Source organism: Monodon monoceros, unplaced genomic scaffold, assembly GCF_005190385.1.
Source record: "Monodon monoceros isolate NGI ecotype Baffin Bay Population unplaced genomic scaffold, NGI_Narwhal_1 Super_Scaffold_11, whole genome shotgun sequence".
In the NCBI taxonomy this organism is placed as follows: Eukaryota; Metazoa; Chordata; class Mammalia; order Artiodactyla; family Monodontidae; genus Monodon; species Monodon monoceros.
In genome coordinates this window covers 94,107,495-94,135,410 of record NW_021703767.1, presented here as the reverse complement: position 1 = coordinate 94,135,410, position 27,916 = coordinate 94,107,495, and the positions used below count along the sequence as shown (strand labels likewise).

Here is a 27,916-nt window from a genome sequence, read left to right as displayed (position 1 = left end):
GGAACCCTGTACCCAGTAATTAGATATATATTTTTTCTTATATTTGCACTGTTAAAAGTTAATTTATCAAATACTAGCTCACAAAAAATTAAAAGTCATTAGTAGATAAAATATCACTATATTTGGAAATTTCAAAATATATTTCTGAATAATTTGTATATTAATTAAGAAATAATAATGAAAATTGGAAAATCATTAGGTCTAAATTTCAATGAAATTGCTCCATATCAAAACTTGTTAGATGCAACTAAAGCAATACTCATGGGGAAGTGTATAGGCCTAAATGAATGTTAGATAGTGATTTAATCAGAAGGTCTTTTCTTCTTTCCTTTTCATTACTTCTGCAAAGAATTTAGGATGTACCATAAAGATAAAGACTTTAAAAAACCCTTTTTGTTGAAATACAACACAGAGAAAAGTTCATAAACCATAAGCAAAAATATCTCTATATAGATTTTATGTGGAAAAAGATCAAATGTGAATAAAATTTATAATGTTAAGATTATAATCCACATCATTTTACATGCCAACAACAGTAAAAAATAAACTATGTTTTCAACGTGTTATCACCATTGGCATTCTACTTTCTAAGAATAGATATAAACCTAGCAAGCAAAGATGAGACAGCATACCAACAGAAAATGTAATCTAGTAAATAAACAGAGGAAAAGACTTGTAAAAATAGTCATACCTGCTCTATACCCCACGAAAGACCAGGGAATTATTAGATATCACCTAGAGTTCTAGCAGAAAAGAGGTAGGAAACAGAAGAGAGTTTAATGAAAGGAATATTTACAAAGTGTGGGCAAGGTTAAGGAAAGGCAGCGGGGTATGACGAAATACTTGAGAATCTGTTACCACTTCAGGCATCCTGACTGGAGTAGTTGCCTTTGATAGAAAAACACAGTTAATGCCAGCCTTGACATAGAGAGAGCCTGGAAAATGAATACACAGCCACACAATCTTCCTGTCCTCCCATATCCATTTGTACTTCTTATGGTGAAACTCAACCAGAAGCTAGAGGGCAAGAAAGCCTGTTACTGTGAGCCCAGTGAATGAGGTTGGCCTTCGGAGGCACAGAGCAGGAGAGAGTAGATTTGGAAGGAAATATCCAACACAAGCATTAGCAAGAAATGAAATATAGTTGCTGTCCTCTTCAAAATAACACGTTCAATTGGCTTGATTCTTGTTTTCTTACAGTAAAACCAAAATACCTGGGAGGGCAGCTAGTTTATTTTCAAAAATTCCAGTGACAGTAGCTAATGAAGTTCTTAATTTTCCATGTTGTGTTGATCTGGGTCCTCTGAGAGGCAGATGTGAACACAGGATTAGACATGCAAGAGATTTATTGGGGGAGATTCCTGTGAAGAATAAAGGGGGAAAAAGCAGGTTGGTAAGGAAAGCCTCAGAGCTCAGTGCAGTTCTGATACCTGTGAAAGGAGGGGAGGAAGGAAGAAGGACTGGGTAAGAGGAGACTCAGACTAGACCTCAATTCTAGCAAAGTTTTGGCCAGCCCAGTGAGGAGTCTTTGAGCCAAAGCCATCCATTATAGGGCCCCACGTCCTGAAGGAATAAGCCTGCCTTCCTACGCCTGCCATATTCAGTCACTCACTGGATCAGTCTGAAGGAAATGTGGCCTCATAGAATGCGGTGGTGGATCCAGGGGCGTGGCAGCTGGAGTTGTCAGTCCACTCTGCTTCTCACAGCAGGATATCTGAGAGGCTTATTCTTCATGGTCACCACACATGTCATTTATCTCTTTGTGAATTTTAACGGTAAGAGGGAAAAAAGTGGAAAGTGCTCATGGCAATTACTGCTATACAGGGAGGAGTCAAACACTAGGTAGATGGGATAATTTGAGGGGCAGGCAAGACCCTCTATGCTCTTGATTTCTACCATCCTGAAAATCTCTCTCCCTTGGGTCAAGGCTTTGAAGGCGTATGTTATAGATCTTCATGGAAGAAAGATTGCTCTTTAGGGCATGCCTAGCCATATCGTCTTTTTGCTCAGAGCATAAACTCTAACCTCTGGCCTAACATGTGTCCCACTGCATGTGATCCTTAATGTACTTTGCTATCTTTCCCACCAGACTCTTAGAGGATGAGAATTATGTCTTATTTGATTTTATAACACTTCTGAACCTGGCACATTGTTGAGTTCTAAAGAAGTGGTGTTTGAGTGAAATGACTGAATGTGTGAATTAATGAGGGTTGGTCACTTAAGAGATCCCGAAGAAATGGGCTTTAGAGCAGACAGACTTAGGGCTACAATGGATCCATCGTTGTTGGGTAGTGGAAGCTGGTAAATGCCTGGGAAGTGTGCAGAAGGAGGAGAGCCTTCATTAATAATGTTAACTTCATAATATTCCTGTGGTTTGACTGTTGTTCAGTCAGCAACTAGTTGTCATGATAATACTTTACCCATTTTTCTCAACTTCCCCATTGCAGTTATGTCTGTTAGAGGTCAAAATAACGTGTCAACTCAATAATTCTAGTAAAAATAAGGAAACAATAATACTGTTAGGGGTAACAGAAGAGCAAACAACAGAATAACTGACTTTCAGCACTCACTTGATTGCTTTGGCACTGTGGAGCCAAAGTTAGTGTAGAAGGATAGGTTTGTTAAAGAAAAGATCTTGAGAAAAACTTTCTTCACCAGAACTCTGAGGTTGGTCTGAGTTGGAGCTCCTGTCCTGTAAGCTCCAGAGGGACTTGTAAAGAGCTTCCGTGCCGTTGGATTACTGCCTTAGAGGAAAAAGAGAAGCCTGTGGAATATAGCATAGATAGTACCATTTAGAGTGATAATACCTAGATGCAGGTTGATATTCATCCAGGACGTACCTACATGGTGTGAAGGCTGATGTTCGTTCTGATCTGTTGGTTTCCAAGTCGTACCCAATGTTAAATATTTTGATTATCATTCTTGCCTGAATTCAAATTAGTTTCCTCATCTATAAAATGGAGGCAATGATGACGATGATGATAACAGTTGCATTACAAGGTAATGTAAATGAAAGCACATGATAAGCCATAAATAACTAGAAATATGCACGGTGATTATCGCTTATAATAGTAATTACTGGAGTGCTCCTACTGACAATGTGCATTACCTCTGATGCGCTGAGAGGTAAGTACAACAATTATTGACTGAGTAATCATCTTCAAGATGACTTTCTTAAAGCTAGGGCCTTGGGTAGAATGCGAATTGAGAAAGATTTAAAGGCAACAGATTTCCACATAGCTGCCATTCTATTTGCAGTCTTTATGTGGAGGAGACAACTGTTCACAGCTTGGTGTTTTCACATGTATTCAGCATCATTGATCATCAACAGTGCCAGCCTTGTTTAAAATACTGACAAATGCATACAATGGCTTTTTGTTTGCATGAAGCCCTAGAATACTACCTTGTACTAATAAAAATCATAATCTTTGGGTGGACATTATACTCATTTTATGAATCATGCCATAAAATGAAACGTATCTAAATTGTGCTACCTTCAGAAATATTTGGTTTTCTAAATTTTTATTTACTTTTCTAAATGTGCAAACTCTGATTTCAAATACCATATATATTTTAAAATAAAGACAGTAAGGTAGGATAAAATCTCATAGAGTTAATATAATTTCCAATTTGGTAATTCAACAAATATTTACTGAGCATCTATTATTTTTGAGGCAGTGCTAGACATTTTGGGATAAACTCAGACCCATAAATAAGATATCAATTATACTCTTAGTCTAGTTTTACTTTAAAGTACATGTGATGATTAATTTTATTTGTCAACTTGGCTATTCCATGAAACCCAGATATTTGGTCAAACAATAGTCTAGATGTTGTTGTGAAGGTATTTTTTAGATGAGTTCACATTTAAATCAGTAGACTTTGAGCAAAACAGATTACTCTTCATAATGTGAGTGGGCCTCATCCAATCAGTTGAAGGCCTTAAGACCAAAAAGGTGACATCCCCCAAGGAAGGGAGAGTCAGCCTTCAGACTGCTCAGACTCAAGCCGCAACATCAACTCTTCCCTGGATCTCCAGTCTGTACCCGCATAATAACATGAGCCAATTTTTAAAAATGAATTTCTCTCTATTTCTCAATATATATATATCAATGTGTGTGTGTGTGTGTGTGTATATATATATCTCCTATTGGTTCTGTTTAATCAAATACAGTTCATGATCAAGACAAGTATCGTATGATATTGCTTATATGTGGAATCTAAAACAAAACAGTACAAATGAACTTATTTAAAAAACAGAAGTAGAGTCATGGATGTAGAAAACAAACTTATGGTTACCAGGGGATGGGGGGGAGGGATAAATTGGGAGATTGGGACTGACTATATATAAGATAGATAACTAATAATAACCTGCTGTATAGCACAGAGAACTCTACTCAATACTCTGTTATGGGGACTTCCCTGGTGGTGCAGTTGTTAAGAATCTACCTGCGAATGCAGGGGACACGGGTTCGAGCCCTGGTCTGGGAAGATCCCACATGCTGCGGAGCAACTAAGCCAGTGTGCCACAACTACTGAGCCTGCGCTCTAGAGCCCGTGAGCCACAACTGCTGAGCCCGCATACCACAACTACTGAAGCCCACGTGCCCAAAGCCCGTGCTCCACAAAAAGAGAAGCCACCGCAAGAAGAATCCCGCGCACTGCAACGAAGGGTAGCCCCTGCTCACCGCAACTAGAGAAAGCCCGTGTGCAACAATGAAGACCCAGCGCAGCCAAAAATAAAATAGATAAATAAATGAGTATTTAAAAAAAAAAAGACTAAAAAAAATACTCTGTTATGGCCTATGTTGGAAAAGAATCTAACAGAGAGTGGATACATGCTTATGTATAACTGATTCACTTTGCTGTACACCTGAAACTAACACAACATTGTAAATTAAAAATTTTTTTTTTTTTCAGTACGCGGGCCTCTCACTGTTGTGGCCTCTCCCGTTGCGGAGCACAGGCTCCGGACGCGCAGGCTCAGCGGCCATGGCTCATGGGCCCAGCTGCTCCGCGGCATGTGGGATCTTCCCGGACCGGGGCACGAACCCGTGTCCCCTGCATCGGCAGGTGGACTCTCAACCATTGCGCCACCAGGGAAGCCCTAAAAATTTTTTAAAAAATACAGTTCATGATCACACTGTACATTTATTTCTCAATGTGTGACAATCTCATTTAGATTACAAATTCCTTAAGGAGAGGGTTGTTTAAATTTATATTACCTTACTTAGAATAATTAATATAAAGCTGAACAGTAAACGTTGTTAGTTAATGTATGAACAGTAAGTGAAAGAATAATCCTAATAAGCATAAACAATGTATTCTTTGATCCATCACATAAAAACTATGGAATTTAAAAAATGATTATAGTTAGTTTCACTTGTATAAATGTTATTACAGTTTAGGAATTTTAAACGAGGTTTAGCATAAGCTGTTTCACTCTAGCCCTGATATTTTTTCCCTCAATTTAGTTTGAATTGGTTTCATGTCACTTGAAACCAAAATAGTCCTAAATTTTATACCTACCTCCCATAAGGCTAGAACAGCATATAATAAAACAGAGATAAAATAGGTCCACTAAAATAAAGAAAAAATGAATATGAGTTATGCAATGAAAAGGGAGGAAGAATGGTCTTACTAGAAATCCTAGGCTAAGGATAATTGCTATAATTTGGAACAAAATTTATCTCTGACTTTCTGAGCAGCCAGGGCAAAAAGAAATCTCAATAAATTACCTTATTCTCATTGTCAAATAAAGAAAACCTATTCCTTCATCAAGAAAGATAGATTTTTGCTTGAGCCAAACTGCTGGAATAAGAGAAAGCTGTTAGGGATTTTAATCAATTATTTAATTATTTATTGAATCTCTATTATAGGCAGAACATCAATTTGTCCATTAAAGATCAGCTCTCTTTACTTTATAGGTATCAGTGTAATTCATTCATAAACTAATACCTTTTTATTATATTGAGTATAATGTTCCAATAATAATGTTATTTTGACCTGTCTCTCATTTAAACTTTCATGTCGTGATCCTATGACTGATAACTCAAGGTGGCCTGATTCATAGTTAGACTGAATAGGGATGTTACAAATCAAAAGGAGATCAAATTAACTCCCTTTGATTTGTAATATCCCTAATACATGGCTATCTCCTCATAGGGCTAACCCTGTCGGTGCCATGTATAATTCTGATATAAGGTGTATGATAACATTTCCATTGAAAAACCTTATTTTCATAATGTCATGAAATTTAGAGAGGTCTCCCAGTCTAACTTACTAAACAGTGCAGCAATCCCCTCTACAGCTCTAAACTATTGAATAATTTGCAGTTGGGCAGTGAGAGGAAATGAGCATAAATCACCAGGAGCCACATAAACTCATTCAAACAAAATATATCAGGTTAACCTTATTGATATGATTAACAAACTAGCAGAGCAGTCTAGATACAAATATTGTGATTTGGACAAAGTAAGAATGTGTTTGGCCTATCAAAAATATACTATACTAGTTAATTTATCTTATTCATCCATAGAATCACAGAAAGTTAGAGGTAAAATGACTTTAGATGTCATCTTATTCTATAGCTATGTCGGCTAAGAAGCCTGAAATCCAAATAGGTAAAATTATTTTCCTGATATTACACAGCATGTCAAAGCAATAGTCAGGAACCTGGACTGCTCACCAGTGCTCTTCCTCATAGATAAGATTAACAGCACCAGCTTTTACTTAATACTACCTTCAACTGAAGGTGGGTCACAAGTGGTAACTCCTAGGGCAACTAACTTGTTCATTCCAGGGAGAGTTGTTTGGCATATAGACATGGGTCTAAGGTTGGGCTTGGGTCTGAGCCCCTCTGGTGTGTTGGTGTGCAGGTCCTCGGGGACTCTGGGAAAGATCTTATGCTCAGTGAAGGGATCTGTGCCAAGAGTCAGTTTGATAACACTGCCTCAGTCTGTAGAGGAGACTGAGAGGGGAGTAGAGACTATAAGCACGCCATGGCTGTGACTTGGATTCTTCCTTCTGGTGACTTTTAGGAATTTGTGTCTGTGTTCTAAGGGCACAGAGGAAAAGAAAGCAAAAATTGATAAAGCTTTTTTTCTTTACTCCAAACTTTCCCTCACCTCCAATAACAAATTAGTGGGGTTTTGTCATCTTTACTGCCGCCACTGTAGTTTGGGCCACCATCATCTCTCACTTGTAGTGGTCTGGTCCTCCTTCTTGCACAGTGTCCATAAACCAGGATGAGAAATCATAGAAGTGAACCAGATCTTACAAAAAGAAGAATGAACTAAGCCCAACGTTAGCAGAAGGAAGGAAATAAAGATCAGAGCAGAAATAAATGGAATAGAGACCAGAAAAACAATAGAAAAGATCAAGAAAACTAAGAGCTGGTCTTTCGGAAAAAATAAACAAAATTAACAAACCTTTAGCTAAACTAAAAGAAAAAAAGAGAGAGAGAAGACTCAAATAAATAAAATCAGAAATGAAGGAGGAGACATTACAACTGATACTACAGAAATAGCTACTATGAACTGTTATATACTAACAAATTAAATAACAGAGAAGAAATGAATAAATTCCTAGAAACATACAACTTACTAAGATTGAATCATGATGAAATGGAAAATCTGAAATAAAGAGTAAAGTAATTGAATCAGTCACCAAAATCTTCCAAGAACAACAACAAAAAAAAAGCCCAGGGTCATATGTTTTCCCTAGTGAATTCTACCAAACATTTAAGGAAGAATTAATGTCAATCCTTCTCAAACTCTACAAAAAAACTAAAGAGGAGGGAACATTCCCGAACTCATTTTGAGAGGCCAGAATTACCTTGATGTGAAAGCCAAGTAAAGACACTATAAGAAAAGAAAACTATAGGCCAATATCCCTGATGAATATAGACACAAAAATTCTCAACAAAATATTAGAAAACTGAATTCAAGAGCATATTAAAAAAAATCATACACCGTGATCAAGTGGGATTTATCCCTGGAATGCAAGGATGGTTCAACATATGTAAATCAATGAGTATGATACACCACATTCATAGAATGAAAGATAAAAATCATATGATCATATCAATAGATACAGAAAAAGCACTTGACAAAATTCAACATCTTTCATGATAAAATCTCTCAACAAATTGGGTATAGAAGAAATGTATCTAAACATAGTAAAGACCATGTATGATGAGCCCACAGCTAACATCATACATGGTGAAAGGTTGAAAGCTTTTTCTCTAAGGTCAGGAGCAAAACAAAGATGCACACTCTCACCACTCCTATTCAACATAGTGCAGGCAGTCCTAGCCAGAACAATTAGGCAAGAAAAAGAAGTAAAAGACATCCAAATTAGAAAGGAAGAAGAAAATTGTCTCTGTTAGCAGATGACATGATCTCATATAGAGAAAGTCCTAAAGACCACCAAAAATCTGTTAGAACTAATGAACAAATTCAATAAAGTTGCAGGATACAAAATCAACATACAGAAATCCACTGTGTTTCTATACAATAACAACAAAACATCTGAAAAAGAAATAAAGAAAACAATCCTATTCACAATAGCAACAAAAGCAATAAAATACCAAAGAATAAATTTAATGAAAGAGGTAAAATATCTGTACACTGAAAACTATAAGACTTGGTTTAAAAAAATTGAAGAAGAAACAATTAAATGGAAAGATATCCCCTGTTCATGGATGGGAAGAATTAATATTGTTAAAATGTCCATATTACCCAAAGCAATCTACAGATTCAATAAAATCCCTATCAAAATTCCAGTGACGTTTTTCATAGAAATAGGAAAAACAATCTTAAAATTTGTCTGGAACCACAAAAGACCCTAAATAGCTAAAGCAATCCTGAGAAAGAAGAACAAAGGTGAAGCCATCACAATTCCTAATTTCAAACTATAGTAATCAAACAGTATGGTACTGGCATAAATGTAGATATATAGACCAAGGGAACAGGATTGAGAGCCCAGAAGTAAACACTTACTTATATGTTTAACTAATATTTGACAAGGTAGCCAAGAATACTCAATGGGGAAAGGACAGTCTCTTCAACAAATGGTGTTAGGAAAACTGGATAATCACAGGCAGGAAAATAAAATTGGACCCTTATCTTACACCACTCCTAAAAATTAACTCTAAAAGGACAAAAGAGAAACATAAGACCTGCAACCATAAAACTCCTAGAAGAAAAAGTGGGGGAAAACTCCTTGACATTGGTCTTGGCAATGATTTTTTGGATATGACATCAAAAGCTAAAGCAACAAAAGAAACAAAAAGCTGCACAACATCAGACTAAAAACCTTCTGTACAACAGAAGAAACAATCAACAAAATGAAAAATCAACCTATGGAATGGAAGAAAATACTTGCAAACCGTATATCTGTTAAGGAGTTAATAGTCATAACATGTAAGGAACTCATACAACTCAATAGCAAAAACACTAATTAATTAAAAAGTAGACAAAGGAACTTAATAGACATTTTTCCAGAGAAGACATACAGATGGCCAACAGATACATGAAAAGGTGCTCAACATCATTAATCATCAGGGAAATGCAAATCAAAACCATAACAAGCAGGAATAAAGACACAAACCTACTAGAGAACGGACTTGAGGATATGGGGAGGGGGAAGGGTGAGCTGTGACAAAGCGAGAGAGAGGCATGGACATATATACACTACCAAAGGTAAGGTAGATAGCTAGTGGGAAGCAGCCGCATAGCACAGGGAGATCAGCTCGGTGCTTTGTGACCGCCTGGAGGGGTGGGATAGGGAGGGTGGGAGGGAGGGAGACGCAAGAGGGAAGAGATATGGGAACATATGTATATGTATAACTGATTCACTTTGTTATAAAGCAGAAACTAACACACCATTGTAAAGCAATTATACCCCAATAAAGATGTTAAAAAAATAATAAAAAAAACCCATAACAAGCTATTGTCTCACACCTGTTAGAATGGCTATTATCAGAAAGCAACAGAAAACAAGTGTTGGGGAGTATGTGGAGAAAAGGGAATCCTCATGCACTGTTGGTGGGAAGGTAAATTGGTGCAGCCACTATGAAACACATATGGAGGTTCCTCAAAAAATTAAAGGTAGACTACCATATGATCTAGCAATCCCACTTTTGGGTATATAGCCTAAAAAAATGAAATCAGAATCTCAAAGAGATATTTGTGCTCCCACATTCATTGCAGCATTATTCACAACAACCAAGATATGGAAACAACCTAATTGTCTGTCTATAGATGAACTGATAAAGAAGATGTGATGTATATATATTTACATACAATGGAATATTATTGTCATGAGAAGGAAGGAAATTCTGCCATTTTTGACATGGATGGAACTTGAAGGCATTATGCTAAGTGAAATTAGTCAAACAGTGAAAGATAGATACTGTATGATTTTACTTATATGTGAAATCTAAAAAAACCTCAAATGAACGAACATAACAAAACATAAACAGAGTTATAGATACAGAGAACCAACAGGAGTTTGCCAGAGGGGAAGGGTGTAGGGGGAGCAAAGAAATAGGTGAGGGAGATTACAATGTACAAACTTCCAGCTGGGAAATAAATGAGTCACAGGTATGAAATGTACAGTGTGGGGAATATAGTCAATAACTAATATTTACTATATTTACTATAACTAATATAGTCAATAACTAATATTAACTAAGATAATATTTAGCATACCTGGTGTGAAGAGACTCAAGTATCATACAAAAGTCTTGACATCTTAGGAAGAAAAAATGATCATAGGAGTAAATCAGGTATGAGAGTGGGCAAGAATAATAAAAATGACTATGAAGAAAGTCAAAACCAACTTGCTCCACTATTGTGTGGGGTTCAGAGTAAGTCAGTGGGATGGACAAATTCAGAGCTTTTTAAATGACTTTACCTCAAATTTACCTTCAGTTGGAGAAAAATTACTAGTAGTTCTTGGCCTTGTCTTTTTTTGTGGTTTATTAACGACTTGGATGGCAACGTGAAAATCATGCTTGTCATACTTATCAATGTCACAAAGCTGGGAAAGCTTGTCCAGAAAGTACTAGGTAGGCTGGAATGTAAGAATGAAACTTAAAAATGAAATTTTATAAAATGAAACATTCAACTATTTAACAGTAATTAAAACCAATTAAAATAAAATCAGTTGTTTTCCTGATGTATGCCCAGCTTGACAACTTTTCATGGAAGAAGAAAGCATGAGTTAACAGGATGAAGAGCGTGCTAAGAAAATTAACACAATATTAAACTGTAACAATACAAGCATTTTGTCCAAATTAAAGCAGCAAAGGTTACCACTCTGGCTGTGTGTTGATCATGCCTGAAATATTATGGACAGAATCTGAATACCCAGCTTTCAGAGCTGTTGAACAAGTAGGTACCTAGAGGTGGTGGAAGAAAAGGATGAAGAGAGATCTGGAAGCCATGTGATGAGATGAAGAGGTCAGCAAGTCAGAGATGTTTATCCAGGAAAAGAGAACAGGTATGACTGGTAACGTCAATTCGCTGGAAGGGAAGTCATGTGGACGGTGACTGTTGTTACTTTATCTGCCTCCAGAGGGCAGAAACAGGACCCGTGGGGGAAAGTTGCAAGGAGGCGGTTTTCAGAAGACTTGGGTTGGGTCTAGAGTTGTTGATAAAAGGCTGTCTTGGAAAGAAGCATTTTCCCTTTTCCTGGTGGTGCTCAGGCTGAGGCTGGGTGCTTAGCTGTCATTGACGTGGGGCAAAGATTTTGCTTTGGGAGAGAGCAGGCCGAAAAACTTTAGCTCTCTATCAGCCCTGTGATTTTATGAGCCCTGACAGCTTATTCAGCTTCTACCTGAATAGTTCTGATAACTGTGGGACAGATACTCTTTTGGAAATGACTATATATATATATATATATATATATATATATATACGGTTACAATTTGCCCTTGTCTTGCATTGAACAATAGTAAGGAAGGTGAAACTATAGCTTGACTGGTTGAACTGTTCTGGAGAAAAGTGCAGTTGCAATGTTGCTCTTAGATTTTATTGTTGACTGAGCTGGCTAACCCTTACTCTAGTTCGTACTCTAGTGAATTCTAACACTCTTCAAAACAGGATTAATTGGTTTTTCATCAATATTCGTATTGAAGCTGGTATCAGATCTGGCTCAGTACATTAGAACAAGAAGTAGATGCAAAGAGTTAATGTCCTCTAAGGTCAAGATTGTGTTTCAAGATTAGAGGCAAGACTGAGCCTGCCTGTGAGAATCTAGCAACCCCAGCTGCAGGCAGAGGTAGGATATGGAGACTGAGAACCTGGCTGGGTCTTGTAGATATTAGGTATTACTAGCTATAGTGATCTTTGAGAAAGAGGTTTGAATTTACAAATCTTAGGCTGAGAAGTATTACAGGTTTAATGGTTTGAGACCTTTTCAATGCTAGTTTCAAATATGTTAGATTTGCATTTCTTTTGTTATAAAGTAAGTTATCTAAAGTCAGGAAGTATAACTTTGAACCTTTTATTTATTTAAAAATTTTAACACAACTCAGCTTACATTGCATGGGCGATGGAAGGGTTTGCAAGTCTGTATATTTTGTTATAGGTCTTAACTTCTAGGCATCTCATTTGGATGTTAATTGCTGTACTAGAGCAAGTCCTAAGTTGCTTTTGGAGCAAAGTTATGACTGTGGTTCTATAACTTAGGAGCTAGGGTGGCAGATGACTTGGGTGTTGTCAACGCAAGACAATAATACTCATTGCCTTAAGTTGAAGCCCTCCTTCCTATTTGCAGAACTACCTCTCTGGGCTAAGACTTCATCATCTCCCTCATGGGTTCAGGGCATGCCTCTCTGACATGAACCTTGTTTTATATCCTGCTGCTAGGAGAATCAACTTTGAAACCCACTTCTGTCACTTCATGCCTTTATAATCCTACAGTGATTTCTCAATGTATGAAATTTAAATCTCTCAACACGTAGTTGGGAGCCTTCTCAAAAGTTTCTCTCTAGTAAAGGCATCTTCATTCATTCATTCAAGGAGAAACCAGCCTTTATTTATTATCAGGTGCTTGAGGTTTTTATTCCTCACAACAACCTTAGCAGGAAGGTAATATCACCACTTAATAAATAAATGACCCAGGCTCAGAGAACTTTAAAAACTTGTCCAATGTCACTGGTTTTTGTCTGATTATAATTTCCGTGCTTCTTCCACTACACCATACTTCCTCTCATTTTGCAAACACTTAATTGGGTTTCTATTCTGTGCCAAAACTGATGTTAGGTGTTAGGATAAGAAGACAAATGAAACGCTGAGATTATATATATGAAAATACATTTAAAATTTTAAGGCATTTTGTATCATTGATTCTCTTTTTATAAAATTTTTTTTTAATGTGGACCATTTTTTAAAAATCTTTATTGAATTTGTTACAATATTGCTTCTGTTTTATGTTTTTGTTTTTTGGTCTCGAGGCATGTGGGATCTTAGCTCCCTGACCAGGCATCGAACCTGCACCCCCTACATTGGAAGGCGAAGTCTTAACCACTGGACCACCAGGGAAGTCCTGATTTTTCTTTTTTTTTTTTCGGTACGTGGGCCTCTCACTGTTGTGGCCTTTCCCGTTGCGGAGCACAGGCTCCGGATGTGCAGGCTCAGCGGCCATGGCTCACGGGCCCAGCCGCTCCGCGGCATGTGGGATCTTCCTGGACCGGGCACGAACCCGTGTCCCCTGCATTGGCAGGCGGACTCTCAACCACTGCGCCACCAGGGAAGCCCCCGATTCTTCTTAATTGGAACAAATTCAGCCTAGTGGAAGAAACTGGAAGAAATAATTCTGTCTTCTGAATTTCTCTTGCCTACTTTTACCTCCTTTGCCAAGCCTGTCTTACTACACTTGAATTCAAACTTCCACCCTCTGAAGTTTGCCCATTTATCTAGTCATTCAGATTCTTAAAACATACTTTAAAATTAATTTATTCAACAAACATTTATAAGGAGGGTATTATATTCAAAGCACAATGCTAGGTTAATGCTGGGGATACAAAAATGAACAAGACCAGCCAAGTGGAAGAGATATACAGTAACTTCAGAGCAATGTGAGAAGCACTGAAAAGAATTATGAGATTGTGGGGAAAAGAGGTGCGAGGCTATGGGAAGGGAGGGGGTGATGAAAGATGAGGAAATGATCCTTAGATAGGGTAGAGGAAGAAGTATGCTCCAGACAGAGTGAAAGGATGTGCAGAGGGAGAGAGGTGCTTGGAAGTCATGAGAGTTCAGCTGGGTTGGAGGCCATAGCTCAGGGGCAAGCTAGAGAAGCTGAGGCAGGAGCTGGGAACCTCTGCTTTATCTTTTTTCCCTTCCAATACAGAACTATGGCCTAGGATTGGAACCATGTTCTAGAAAGATGGCTTCAAGAGACTCTTTGGGAACATTTGCGGAAAGAAGCCAGTTGGGAGGGAGGGCCCCATTTGCCTGGATTCACCGTTATTCCCCTCATCTCCAAAAAAGAATTGCAAATTCTACAACAAAAGTAGCTACTTCTTAGTATTCTTTTATGTTCTTCGGGCTTTAATACAGTACTATGGGGCTTCCCTGGTGGCGCAGTGGTTGAGAGTTCGCCTGCCGATGCAGGGGACACGGGTTCGTGCCCCGGTCCGGGAAGATCCCACATGCTGCGGAGCGGCTGGGTCCCGTGAGCCATGGCCGCTGAGTCTGCGTGTCCGGAGCCTGTGCTCCGCAACGGGAGAGGCCACAACAGTGAGAGGCCTGCGTACCGCAAAAAAAAAAGAGAAAAATACAGTACTATGTACAGTAACTTTATCTGACAAATGGTTGTTATGTATTTTTTAGGTCAATGAAAGTAATACATTGCCTCTGGTTGCTACCTAGTACTGCTTTGTAGCCTAATAATTGAGGCTAATGTAATTATTTAGAATACCTGGGAAGCTAAAAAGAGAAGTGGCCTCTCTGGGATAATTTCTACTTTCTTGTCTCCCTGGATAATTTGAGGGGTGGGATGGGATGCAGTTGGCTAACCATTTTGAGTCTGTACAACAGGATACATTACATTTGACTTGATTAATATAACTCAGCAATTATCTAATGAGTCCTACTGTGGCCTATGCATTATGCTATGTTTGATATGGAAATACAGATATGAGTAAGGAACACTCTCTGCTCTTGTGAGCTCATATTGGGTACTGTAGGGGGAAATAGACATTTTAACTTCGGTGTAATAAATTCTGTTCACGCTATGTTAACCATATGAACAAACTGCTGTGGGAAATAGAGAAAGGTGACAAAATAGCTCATAAGGTTGTTGTGGGGATTTTTTAAAAAGTTAATATATGTGTAAATGAAAAATAATGTCATAGTCTTAGCTCTGATTATTACTCAGCAAACCCTGCATTTATATTGGTGCTGGCGGTTGTTTGCAGAATATGCAGCCCTAGCCTTTCAGGAGTTGCTAGTTCCTCTAAGCCTAAGACTTCTTTAGTCCGGCTGAACCAAAAAGAGTTTCCGGATAGTTATGCAGGTCTGGAGGCGGGGGGAGAGGGAAGGAGGATCCCACAGCGCCTGCGAATCTGAGCTTGTGGAGACGGTTATACTCGGCAGATTACGGCAGGGGGCGGGCCCCAAATCCCCATGTGGTCCCGACATCATTGACATGGCGGAATCCCCCATCTAACCCTCCTGGTAGTTATTTGAGCGGCGGCGGCGGCCGGAGGACAAGGAGAGCGGCGGCTGCAGCAGCGGCGGGAGCTGCGAAGGGGCGGCAGGGATTCTCGGGGCTGGCTGCTGGGAAGGCGTGGGAGACCCGGTGTGTGGCGCGCCCGGAGCCCCGCGTTTCAGCCCGAGGGAAGGTAAGGCATGCAGGAGCGGGAGAATGGGGGGACCCGTACCCCGAGTCTCAGCCGCCGGGTCACGGCGCGCTGGAAAGCCCCGACCGGACGCCGAGTCCGCCAAAGTGCGTGCCTGTCCCGGAGCGCTCTGGGCGCAACGGGCTTCCCGAGGAAAACTTGGCGCCAGAGTGCTGGGGCGCCCCGCGCTCTTCTGGGCACCCCGGGAACACGGGGCCCGGGAGCGGGGGTCGGCCAACGCTTTGGGGCCGCGTCTCACTGGGCTCCGGGCCCCCGCTCGTCCCCCCAGCTGGCCAGGGCTTGGAGGAGGGAAAGAAACGGGTAGATTCTTCTTGATGGAAAAAAAAAATCTGGGCAGTGGTTCCCGGGCTCTCCCTCCCCCCCGCCGCCCTCCCAGGCCTTCCCAGCAGATTTTGTCCGAGGAATCCGCTCCCCCTCCCGGAATCTCCGCTGCAGGAACGCTGCCCGGGAGGGGGAGGGCGGGCGGAGGGGCCGAGGAATCTTCGACGTGTCACTTTCTGAGGCTGTAGATTTCCATATGGTGGAGGGGAGGAGGGCGAGTGTGCGAAGTGGGGCTGGAAGTTGGGGCCGCCTCTCCGCGCCAGGCGGGGGCGGGCCAGGACCTCCGACCCGGGGATGCTCGCGGGGAGGGTCCCGAGCCCGCGCCGGCCCCCAGCCCAGACCAGGCCTCTCAGGGACACTCCCCGCCTCGCCGCTGGCCACCTCCGTGCGCGCCACGTCCTCCCTCCCTGTCCTGCCCCCCGGGCTCCCCCCGGGCTGGGGGCGGTAACCGGTGGCTGCGGCCGGACTCGGCGAGCAGGCGGCTGGAAGCTCGGGCGGGGGAGTGGGGCGCGGCGGGAAGGAGCGGGCGACCGGGTGTGTGGGCCAGCGTAGCTCCGGTCAGTCGGTCACCCCGAGGGGCGCCCGGGTCGGGGTGGGGCCGGCGGGCGGAATCCGTGCCCAGAGGCGGCCGGGAGGGGCCGCGCGGACCGTCTGGTGCCCGCGGTGGGGCGGGGGCCGGCCGGCGTGGGAAGGGCCTGTCACTCTGGGCGGAAAGTGGGGCCTCGGGCTGTGCCCGCGAACTTTCCCAAAGGCCCGGTCCCGGCGCCCCGTGGGAGCCCGAGCACCCGGGCCCGGTGTCTCTGGAGACTGGGTTGGGCCGCCCGGAGGCGCCGTTGGCCGGGAGGCTTCCAGGAGTGCGCGGTTGGAGTTGGAGCTTTTCGAACCTCAATTCCCACCCTTCTATCCCTGACGAAGGGAAGCAATGGCATTTTATCCAGACAGTGCCGTTTGCGGACTTACTTAAAAGTTAAAACTTTTTATATTTTATTTTCTCATCAGTCCAGCATGTTCTTGAAACAAAATTTGGAATTTGGCCGCGACGGGCCAACGCTGGGGCCCCAGATCCACACGTTTATCTCTCCATCCCTGTTGGTTTCTAGTCTTCCTCCCCATCTTCCATCCAGGGTTAATCATATTTTGGGACAGGAGAGGTCGTTTGTTCGGTGGGCACCCCCTGATTGCTTGTATGTTTATTTTTTAATGTGCAGTTATTTGATTTGAATTTCCTCCAGTTTCCAGGCCCTGGTGGGGAAAGCTAAGGAAGAGGGAATACGCCACCTTTTTTTTTTTTTATAATGTGGAGAGAGGTGGGGCATTGGAAAAGGGGAGGCACGGTGGTTGTAGGCAGAGAGTGAGAGGGAGCAGACAGACCCGGAAGAAAAGGAATCTGCTCTGGAATAACACTTTTTTTTTTTTTTTTGGAGGCTTCTGGCCTCGGGCAAAAATGCACCGCTCTGTTCTCATTTCTACTGCCTGAGTTGCTCTTCACTCTCAAGTTAACGCTGTGACTCTGGGGCCCTGGACAACGCCCGGGGGAAGAGACCCGCAGCCACAGCCAAGAGCAGCCCGTGGCCCTGGTTTTGTGCCTTGCATGGGGCCCCGTGGTTCTCCCTGATTGGAAGCGGCCTCTGTGGAACCAGCGTTCAGTAAATTTCTTGGCTCCCGGGGAGCAGCTGTTAACGAGGGTAAAGTCTTTGGGCATGCTTCTGGTCCTGCAAGGGGACCCCCCCATAAGGGTGTAATTCTCACTTTGTTTAGACGCTAGAGGGTCACCTACAAGCTGGCTAAGAATGAGGCATAGCTGGTAGAAAGAAAAAGCCTCTAAAAAATGGTACTTAGACTCGTATGTGCTTTTAAAGTGTTTTGGTTTAAATGCTTATAAGAGAAAAAAATTCTACGTGAAGATAGCGTTCATTTTAAAAGAGATCTTAAAACTGCAAGATACCATCATGGAATAGGAGGTTGTAGCTTCTAATTACAGTATGTACAATATCGGAAAGATATTCCAGTAACCTTTTAAGACAGACCTTATAAATAGCTCACATCAGACCATGGGCTGGCTGTATTGGAGAGCCAGTCTTCCGGGGTTTCTGGAGGAATGCTTGGGATCCGTTAGGAAGCTGGCTGTAGGAGCCTGAGTAGTAGTTTACTCAGTAGGAGTTTGTGCCGCTTTTGCTTAACACTTCATTTTATGTGGTAAAATTTGATAACGTCCTTAGAACTGAAAACCTGAAGAACTGCCCAGCTTTTCAGTTTTAGGAAAATGAGGCCCAGGGAGGGGAAGTGACTTGTTTGGTATTGGCAATCAGAGATTAAAATCCAATACAGAATTGTATTAATAGCTACTCTTTTTTAGCTATCTAATGTGTACTAAGTACTGTGTATTGTGTTTTTTATATATTATCTCATTACAATTCTAATCTTTCAATTTAGGTGATGTTAAGGACATTTTATAGACAAGGCATTGAGGTTCACAGAAATTTAGTAACTTGTGAAAGATTGCATAGAATTTTCTTCTGTAATGCAAATGGTTTTATATCTGCTGTCCAGTATGGCAGCCACCAGGCACGTGTAGCTGTTGTAACATTTAAAATGTGGCTAGTTCGATGGAGGAACTGCATTTTAAATTGTATTTACTTTTAATTATCTTAAACTGCTACTTGTGGCTAGTGGTTAGGTACCATATTGGGGATTGCAACGTAGAACTTTCTGACTCTCAAATCTATTCACGTTTAACTGGGTCTTATTGCTTTTAAGATCTTGTAATTCAGTTTTCTTCCTTCCATACCACCAGAGGAAGATTATATTCAACTCTTAAGTGGAATTTAAATACTGGATTACCTATAGCTCAAAAACAAGCAAAAAAATGTTTTTTTAAAAATACTTGGATGTCATGGTAAAAACTGATAGAAAAAAACTTTGTGACATTTTCTGTTTGATTGAAATAACTGCCTATAGGAATTGCTGAGAAGGTAGTTAGAGCTTCTTGGTTATTTCAATGTAATAAAAGTATAAGTAGGGAGCAGCATGAAAAATCACTGATGGGGAGTTGAAAAAAAATTACCCCGGATATCCATGGTTACCTGTTAATTCGGTGATTCTTTTCAAATGTCTTCATTCAGGTAAATAATATAGCCAAACTATCACTCACTTTTCCTTAACTAGCTGCACAATTAATCTGAAGAATTAAAATCATTGCTTTACTACCAGAGAATGAAATTCAAATATAAAGCACTAGATCTGTCTGTGAATTGGGAAGAATATGTTTAAGATTGAAACAAACAGCAAGAAAGATTGTTTAGGTGGCATATGGTCAAATAGTTTTCTGATTAGTGGATTTAATTTAAATCTGTTACATTTTAGAATTTATTTGGTAGAAGGAATTTCAACAACTTTTTGATTTTATATGAAATAGTGAAAATTCCAACTCATGTTATAGTAAGCATTCATTTATGTGGATTTCATCCATAAATATCCAGTAACCCAATACCTTTTTCTTTCTGGTTTTTTTTTTTTTGCATACTTTCAGGAAAAGATAGATGATAAAATAATCTCTTTTTATTAGGATTTTAAGAGCAGTAACTTCCAGATTCATTATAAATATATCTGAATCTGCTGTATCTTTCATAGTTACTGTACTGCTCAGGGATAATTGCAGCTCATAATCCTGACCCTAGAGCGTTATATGATCCTGAAAGACCTACACAAGTAAATCAGCTTTAAATTGTTCTATATTATTTTAGTGTTATGTAAATTGCATGGCCTCCAGCTCTGAAAATTGTAAATTCAACTAAAGGTGAGGCATCAGTTAGACAATCAGCTGAAAAACCCTTTCATACCCATTCCTGACTTATTGGGATCATAGTTATTTTCAAGGAACCAACATAAGAACCATGTTATTGGATTATAGTGTTCTTGTGAGTGTGACAAATATTGGAAACATGATTTAACTCAGGATGTATGGTTCCATTTTTAGGACATCAAGGTGCTTAGTACAAATGAGACGTAATTTAAAAGATAAAGATATAGAAATGATTGGCAAAGATTAGAAATCTTATACCCCCTGGTGCAGGCCACATCTGAGTATGGGTTTGAAATCAGAATATCTTATGTGTCAAGGACTTAGTTTACTTGGCTGTGTGTCCCTGTTAGACTACTGAACCTCTCAGTCTGGGTTTCCTCATTTTAGTATAAGGAGAAAACATCTCACCTGTACCATTTATCAGGTGGTTGTCACAAGGGGTTAATGAGTCAGTGTATTGAAAAGTGTTTAGCAAAGCCTTATACAAACTCCATAGTTCATTATATTCCAAAGTTTAAAAACTGAGCTGTTCTTACAGTATTACTTTGTATGTTTTCAGAGACCTCCAAATTGTGTTTGGCCACTTTGAAAAGTGGTTTATTTTTTCCTTTGTGACGAGAAAATAAAGTTTCAATCTTTAGATTGCAGTTTCATTTTCTCCCTACTCCTAATGTAATAGTTGATCTGTGACCTCTCAAAAGTTGTATTTCCTTACATGTGGTCCGTAGCTCGTTAGCATTGCTGAAGTGGACAAGGCAGTCTGCTTGATTCAGGGTCATTCTTGAGGTGGAGGGGACAAAGTGCAATCTCTTATTAGAGGAACTTCCAAAGCAATGATAGAGGCATAGGCTTTAGTTCCTGTATATTATCTTAGTAAGCCTGTTATTTGAGCTTTCAATAATTATAGCTGAGAATGGGGGAAAAGAATCATTTTCTGTGTAGGGGAATCTTTGCATCCTACCTCTGTTTTCACTTTAGAAATCACAATTGCCTTTTCTTCACTTTAACAAGGTTAATCCATTCAATGAGAGTTTTTTGTGTTAAGACATTTTCAAGCAAACCTTAATTCTCATCCTTAACAGCTGTTGGGAATGCACTTAGGTGGTTGAGGAAAAGCTTTATTCTTTAGTTGACATTGAATGCCTTTGAATATAGGAAGATATTCATAAGCCCACACTTTTTTTTTTAACCTTAAAATACACAGTATGGTACAGTATTAATGTGTTTTTTAAACGGCAGAGAATGCTTCAATCACTGTGGCTAGACAGAGGCAGGTTTCTGTAGAAGCCAAATACAGGCTCACTTGGGAGGATGACTTGAGGTTGGTACTTGAACTCTTTGCAAGGTACAGCCAATGAGAGGCTGATCTCTAGTCACAAGCTTACCCAGAGGGGAATTGTTTATGGTGCAGGTTTAGTGTCAAGGATGAGTCCTTGGAGACCAGAGGTATGTGGGGTTGGAATTGGGGGCTGGGAGGTTTTTAAACCACCAGGTATAAATCAGGTAAGATAGACTATAATGATCAACTATTACAGCTGGGGAGGTTTCTCAGTTTAAAAATGGATCAGTCCTTGAATCTCTTTTTGTCCCTAGTTGAGATATGCAAGTTTAGCATTCTGAAACACCTGGATTGTAATTTCATTGGCTGATGAGATGTCTTTGGCAATACTCGCTGTCGGTTCAGTCACTGGCTCCTAATATCTTTTGTTTCTATAATATTACAACTGCTTGTCAGTTTTTAAGTAACTGGAGGGAGGAGATTTTAGTGAGACGGTGTTCAGCAAAAGCTAGCAGCATTTGAGATTCTAGTAGGTATCTTTAAAATGTCCCGTGTGTTAAATGATTGTTTGATTTTAAAATGTAATTTTATTTCATTCACTTGTTTATTGACTCAGGAGGCACTTACTGAGTTATAAACTAGGTTCTTAATGGAATATTCTTACGCTGTCCTGACTTTTTGGCAAATGCAAGACATTTTTCTGTTTACTTATAGGGGTATTTTGCTCATATTTTTGGAATGTAGTATAGAGAGCTGTGTCTACCACCAGACTCCTAGAGCAGGATGGTGATAACTTCAGTCCTTTGCTCCTTTCTGAAACTTGAGAAATGTTAAAATTGGAGCACCTATAGGCTATGTTTAAAACTAAATTTATGTTAGAATTTTAGGCTTCCGATACATCCTTGTTTTGACTCTGGAAGATGAAGGTTTTTATAATGGCAACCAGTTAGAAAAATTTGCTTAAACTAAGTTGATATAATACAAGCTCATAGTGTTCAATTATGAAAAGCTTTCTGTTGAAATAATTATCCAGATAATTGTCTTCATACATGAGCAAATGTAGTATGTTTGAGAAATAATGGTAGATTCTAAAATCCCAGGAAATAACATGATTTAATTTATTCTTAAGGAGCTCAGTCAGATTCTCCACAGCTGGTGGAAGAGGGTCTCTGTTAAAAATAACTCCATTGTTCTGGATGTAACTAATTAGGAATTTGCAATTATCCAGGCAAGTCTAGGATAAAGTTTGGCTTCCTACTCTATATGAAAAGGTTTTATGGTAACAGAAGTTTAAATAGATCATAGAGGGAATATTTACCTAATTAGGAGGACAAAACACTTTAAGCACCTTGGAAAAATCAATTTACTTAAAAGCAATGTAAAACTGCAGTATGGGTTGAAGCTAGTTCTCCTAGTGCGCTTTTTCATAGAGGTGCAGGACCGCCATGAAATAAATGTCAATTTATTCAGTGCTATCACATGAACTAGGAACAGTTTACCAGCAAAAGTTAGAACTATATTTTTGTATGCAAAATAAATCACAACAATAAACAAATATCCACCTCCCCATCTCACCCCACCCCCACCAGTAGACTCCCAAATATGCCTGTTGATTTGTTTTGGCGGTTTGCTGTTGCCATTTGTTTTGCTACTTGCTGTCTCCTGTAAGCACTTGATGGCAGATTGGTGAGAGCAGGTGTTAAAGGTTTAAGAACATCATTATTGCTTTTAGCTGCCCATCTCCTCCTCCGTGAGTTTGGGCAAAGTTGTGGAAACTACTGCCAGTGGTATTTAGGTAAGCTCATTACACATCCTCGTCTTCTGGTTTACTAAAGCAAGACCTTGGACAGCTTAGTTCCAGGTACTGTGTGAACTGACCCATAAGGAAGGTAAATTTCCTTTAAAATATCTCAAGTATTTGCATCCACTTACTCAGACATGAGATTTTCAAGTATATGACTTTTTAGGGTTCAGACTGACAAGTTTTTATGGTACAAGTTTTAAGTGTAGGATCCTTAATATATTTTTAGGGTATTCTCCTTTTTCTCTTATATTTTAAAGTGTTATTTTTAAACACATTTTATATTTTCTATTAAGTCATTTAAGAGGAAAATACTAAATGTCTTCAGATATTACTGTTCCTGATTTTTCTGTTGTGGTTTTTCTTGTATCAGGAAAAAAAATTTAATTTAGGGTAATAAAGGTAAACATTATTCCGAATTAGTGAATCAGAGAATACTTAAGAGTATATTGAATTGGAACACTAGTGTATTGTTGTTGGGAATGTAAAAAGGTGCAGCTGCTGTGGAAAACAGTTTTGCGGTTTCTCAAAACGTTAAATATATAATCACCTAGCAATTCCATTGCTAAGTATGTACCCAAGATAATTGAAAGCAGGGACTCAAACAGATACCTGTACACCAGTGTTTATAGCAGCATAATTTAGAACATCTAAAAGGTGGAAACAACCCAGGTGTCCATTCACAGATGAATGGATAAACAAAATGCGGTGTGTACATACAGTGGATTATTATTCAACCATAAAAAGGAATGAAATTCCAATACCTTCTACAAGATGGATGAACCTTGAAAACATGCTGAGCGAAATAAGCCAGACACAAAAGGACAAATATTGCCTGTCTCTACTTATGTGTGGTACCTGGAATAGGCAAATTCATAGAGAAGAAAGTAGAATAGAGATTACCAGGAGCTGGGGAAAGAGGAATAGGTGTTATAGTTTAATGGGTACCGAGTTTCTGCTTAGGATAATGAAAAAGTTCTGGAAATGAATAGTGGTGATGGTTATACAATATTGTGAATGTACTTAATGCCACTGAACTGTACGGCTAAAAATGGTTAAAATGGCAAATGTATGTATATTTTATCACAATAAAATATTGAAAAAAATTGAAGGAGATTTATTCCACAGGATTTCAGCTTGCCTCTGTTTGCTCCCCCTTGGTCTGCTCCATGCTGGTGTGTAGATGTTTCCCCGCCCTCCCCACCTCCTATTGCAGAGTAAACGGAGATTCTCCTAGGCCAGTTTTGGAGGTCAGAGTTTCCTTATTTTATTAACTGACTTGAATTTAAGAGGAGACTATTTAAAAGTAGGAGATCTCTGGAGGGAAAAAAAAGATATTTTAACATTTAGATGAGCCAGGTAGTTTATTAGTATCCACAGACCACATAGGCACATAAAGGTAATGTATCCTGAATTTCACTGTGAGTCATCCAAAAACCAGAGAGTAGGATGTACAATTAGACCTGTCATATTTTCTAACCTTTAAACCTTTTTTTTTCCCCCAATTTTGTCGTCTTCAGTACTTTAGGGAAAACTTTGATTTCCACTTAGAGAAAGGGTCTAAGTCATCTCAGTACTAGTGTTGCAAAAGCATTAGGTGCTAACATTCTTCAGTTTGTTAGACCAAAACTTATTGGGAGGGGATAGAGTGAAAGCAAGCAAGCATGTAGTATTGTTTTATTCATCTGAACTTGCCTCTAGCACCTAATAATTTCATAGTGGTGACTTTTCTCTGAGTGTTGGTGTTTTGTTTCTTTTTTTGCTTCTGAGGTATTGATGTTGAGTTTGTGCAGATCACTGATGAAAAGATGGGGCAGGATTTTTGTTAAGTGATTGGATATAAAGCTTAAATGTCAGATGTAAAGTGCATGTTAGGAATACTGAAAATATCAGGTAAAAATTCAGATAGAAAGATTTAAGTTTACATACAAATAAGTTCAAGGAAAAATTATACAGCATACTGTGAAATATTTGCCATCCATAATAGTTCATTAATTCCTGAACTCCCAGAAAACAGTATAAAGTCGCAAGGGTATGATGCTAGTGTGTCTGCATGCTTTGCCATCTATAAGGGTATATTTTCTTTGCTGTATGTGTAAACGGCTTTCATACCATAGCAGGTCATTTTTGTGGCCTAGAAATTACTCTAGAGATAGGATCATTATGAACTGATTTCAAAAGGTACAGAGAGTCACAGTCTCTTTATATCTGGTAGAGATATGAGGAATTACAACACCATGTTCACAGAGCGGTCTTCACTGATTTTTGACCTACTCAAAAGAAAAGAGTGTCTCATTCTATTTTGCATATACTCATTTTGTTCCAGAGCCATGATTTCAGGTAATTTATCATTTAATTTCTTCTGGCACTGTTTCTATACTTTGCAGAACACTTGTCCTTTTCAGTGTTCTCTGATTGTTTCCTTGTCACTCTTACTTGAGTGTAAGGATATTTACTGATTTAACTTAATGTCTTTGATGGTGAGTGCATAGTAAATGCTCACTGGATGGATGGGTGGATGGAGAGACAGATGAATTCCTAGTTTGAATGTGCCATTTAAACTTAGTACCTCTTCTCAGGTGCTCAAGTCATTATTTCTTCTGCTGAAGTTGATTTCTTTGAAGCATGGGTCATGTTACAGGCATTTTTGTGTTTCCACAGTTTTCCTGAAAAGTTTTTTTTTCTCGTGGTAGGGATCTAATAAATATTAAACAAAACAAAGGCATGAGTCACCTTCAGTGCAAACCTAGCCTTTCATTTACTGTTATTTTAAAGAAACAAAGTTCTCCAGAGAATACGTGGACTTTTTTTAGGTCTGTATCAGATCACTAATTGATTTTGAAAATACAAATAGAATAAATAGCTTATATTTCTATTCCCTAAAAATGTGGACTTCAATTTTGTATGTTTTGCTTGTCTATTGGAGTCAGTTTGGGAATTATAAATTAAGAAAATTATTTTTTGAAAAAGGTGACTTTTCAGAGATCTGTGGTAGTTTAAAATGATCTTTTATAGGGAAATTCTAGAAGGGAGGCATTAAGGGACAGAAAAACAGCAACAACAATAACAACAACATATGTCTTGCTGAGATGGTGGGGGTCCAGCAGAGAGAGTTGATTCTGCTGCACTGGTGGCCAGAGTGTTCAGTGCTAAACTGAGGCCTGGAGAAAGGGTCAGAGGGCATGTCATGGAAACCTGAGGAGAATGACCTCAGCCACTTGAAGGTGGAAGTAAAGCACGCCTGAGAAGAGAAGAATCTCTTGGAGCATTATAGGGCTATGTGTATGGGGTGGAGGGTGCACGTGCTCTTGTTTATTATGTCTGGGGTGGGATCAGAAATCTTTATTAGATGCTTCAGGTGAGTGCTATGATCAGACAAGTTTGGGAAACCCAGTCTTGGGGACTCAGCCCTCTTGGTAATCTGTCCTTTTAAGGTTTTTGACCTGATGGCTGGAAAGAACTGAGGTGAGAGGAGTAATTAGGACACCAGAGGACTCTAGTTAGGACCTAGGGCAGAATCGAAGGGCTCCTCGGAAGAATTTAACGTCGTATTCTTTAGGATAGAGTGATAACCAGCTCTTAGCAGTTCAGTATAGAAACAAGGTCACTTGTCATTTGTGCACTAAACTTCCAAACATTCTAACTACAAGTCGGATGTAAAATATAACAGTGACCAGCAATTGTTGAGCACCTACCATGTGCCAGGCACTTGCATATATATATATATATATATATATATATATATATATATATATATATGTATATATTCATTCGTTCTTCCATATTCATTAGACTATGAAAGGTAGATATTATTTCTGTTTTTCTGTGTGTTTCCACCATCTACCGCAGAAGCCAGAACATACCTGCTGCCCTATAAATGGTTGTTGAGTGAACTGAGACTAGAAGACATGCTCAGAAAGGTTAAAAAGATCACCTAGATTGACTCCAAAACTTTTTTCCAGCTGTATCACACTGCTGCTTTAATAGTTCACATTAAATGTCTTAATTGTATATCCAGACTTGGAACAGTGTCTATTTGTGTTCCCAAGTAGCTGAATGCTAAGGCTAAGTGTTCGTTGAATGCGTTCCATGTGTTCAACCTGTCTATGGTCCAGAAACCTAAAATTTTCTTTCGAAACAATAATAATAATCTGGACATCTCCCAAGAGGGAGATTTTCCTACATTGTTTTCTGTAAAAGCAACTTAACCTTGGAATGAGAGAAACCAGAGAATAAAAGTATACTTCATAGACAGAAATATATAAGAAACTCAGTATAGTGAATGGGAAAAATCTAGAGCAGTTGGCTAAGAAATGGTAATGAAGTTTTACCTGACTGAGACATTTGAAAAATTCTATGAAAGAGTCCTTTTCACTCAGCGGCAATACAGTTTTGTTCATCTCGCATTCCCTCTCCTCAGTGCCTTTCATTTAAGTTCATTTATATAGGGTAAGATCCTGTACTTATAATTTGCACCTGGAAAAGCAAGGCCTCCCATGCCTGATACTAATCCTTTCTGTCCTTTTAAGGCTAATAGTTTGTGGTGTTTGGGTTGCACCGAAGGCTGCCACGGGGACAGGATGAACCCAGAACTGACTAGAACGTGTCTCATCTCTGCATGCGCAAAGAGCAGCTCCCGTGGTGAATAAGAGGTGACCTCAGGATTCATAGGAGCCCTGTGCTTTCCCAGACGGCCCGGGCTAAACCTGGGGAGCTGGCAGCCCTAAATGCTTCCTTTGTTAGAAATTATTGAGTTCCCTACTCCATCTTTAGAGAGTGAGTTTACTGAAGGTGAGTTAAGGACAAGGCTTTGAAGTGGGACCTGACTTGCTTTCTCTC

The 27,916-nt window shown here is 39.6% G+C and overlaps 1 protein-coding gene across 4 annotated transcripts in view; it reads left to right on the top strand.

The window, feature by feature from the left end:
- Nucleotides 1-15,645: 15,645 nt before the first annotated feature.
- FNDC3B (fibronectin type III domain containing 3B) overlaps nucleotides 15,646-27,916 on the top strand; it is a 357,581-nt gene continuing 345,310 nt past the window's right edge. For 2 of the 4 annotated variants that reach the window (XM_029213894.1, XM_029213895.1), the window contains exon 1: nucleotides 15,646-15,856. The gene's annotated coding sequence lies outside the window, so the exon portion shown is untranslated. Of the gene's footprint in view, nucleotides 15,857-16,701; nucleotides 16,753-16,831; nucleotides 17,881-27,916 lie in introns of those variants that run through there. The other 2 variants (XM_029213896.1, XM_029213897.1) reach the window with 2 other exon arrangements.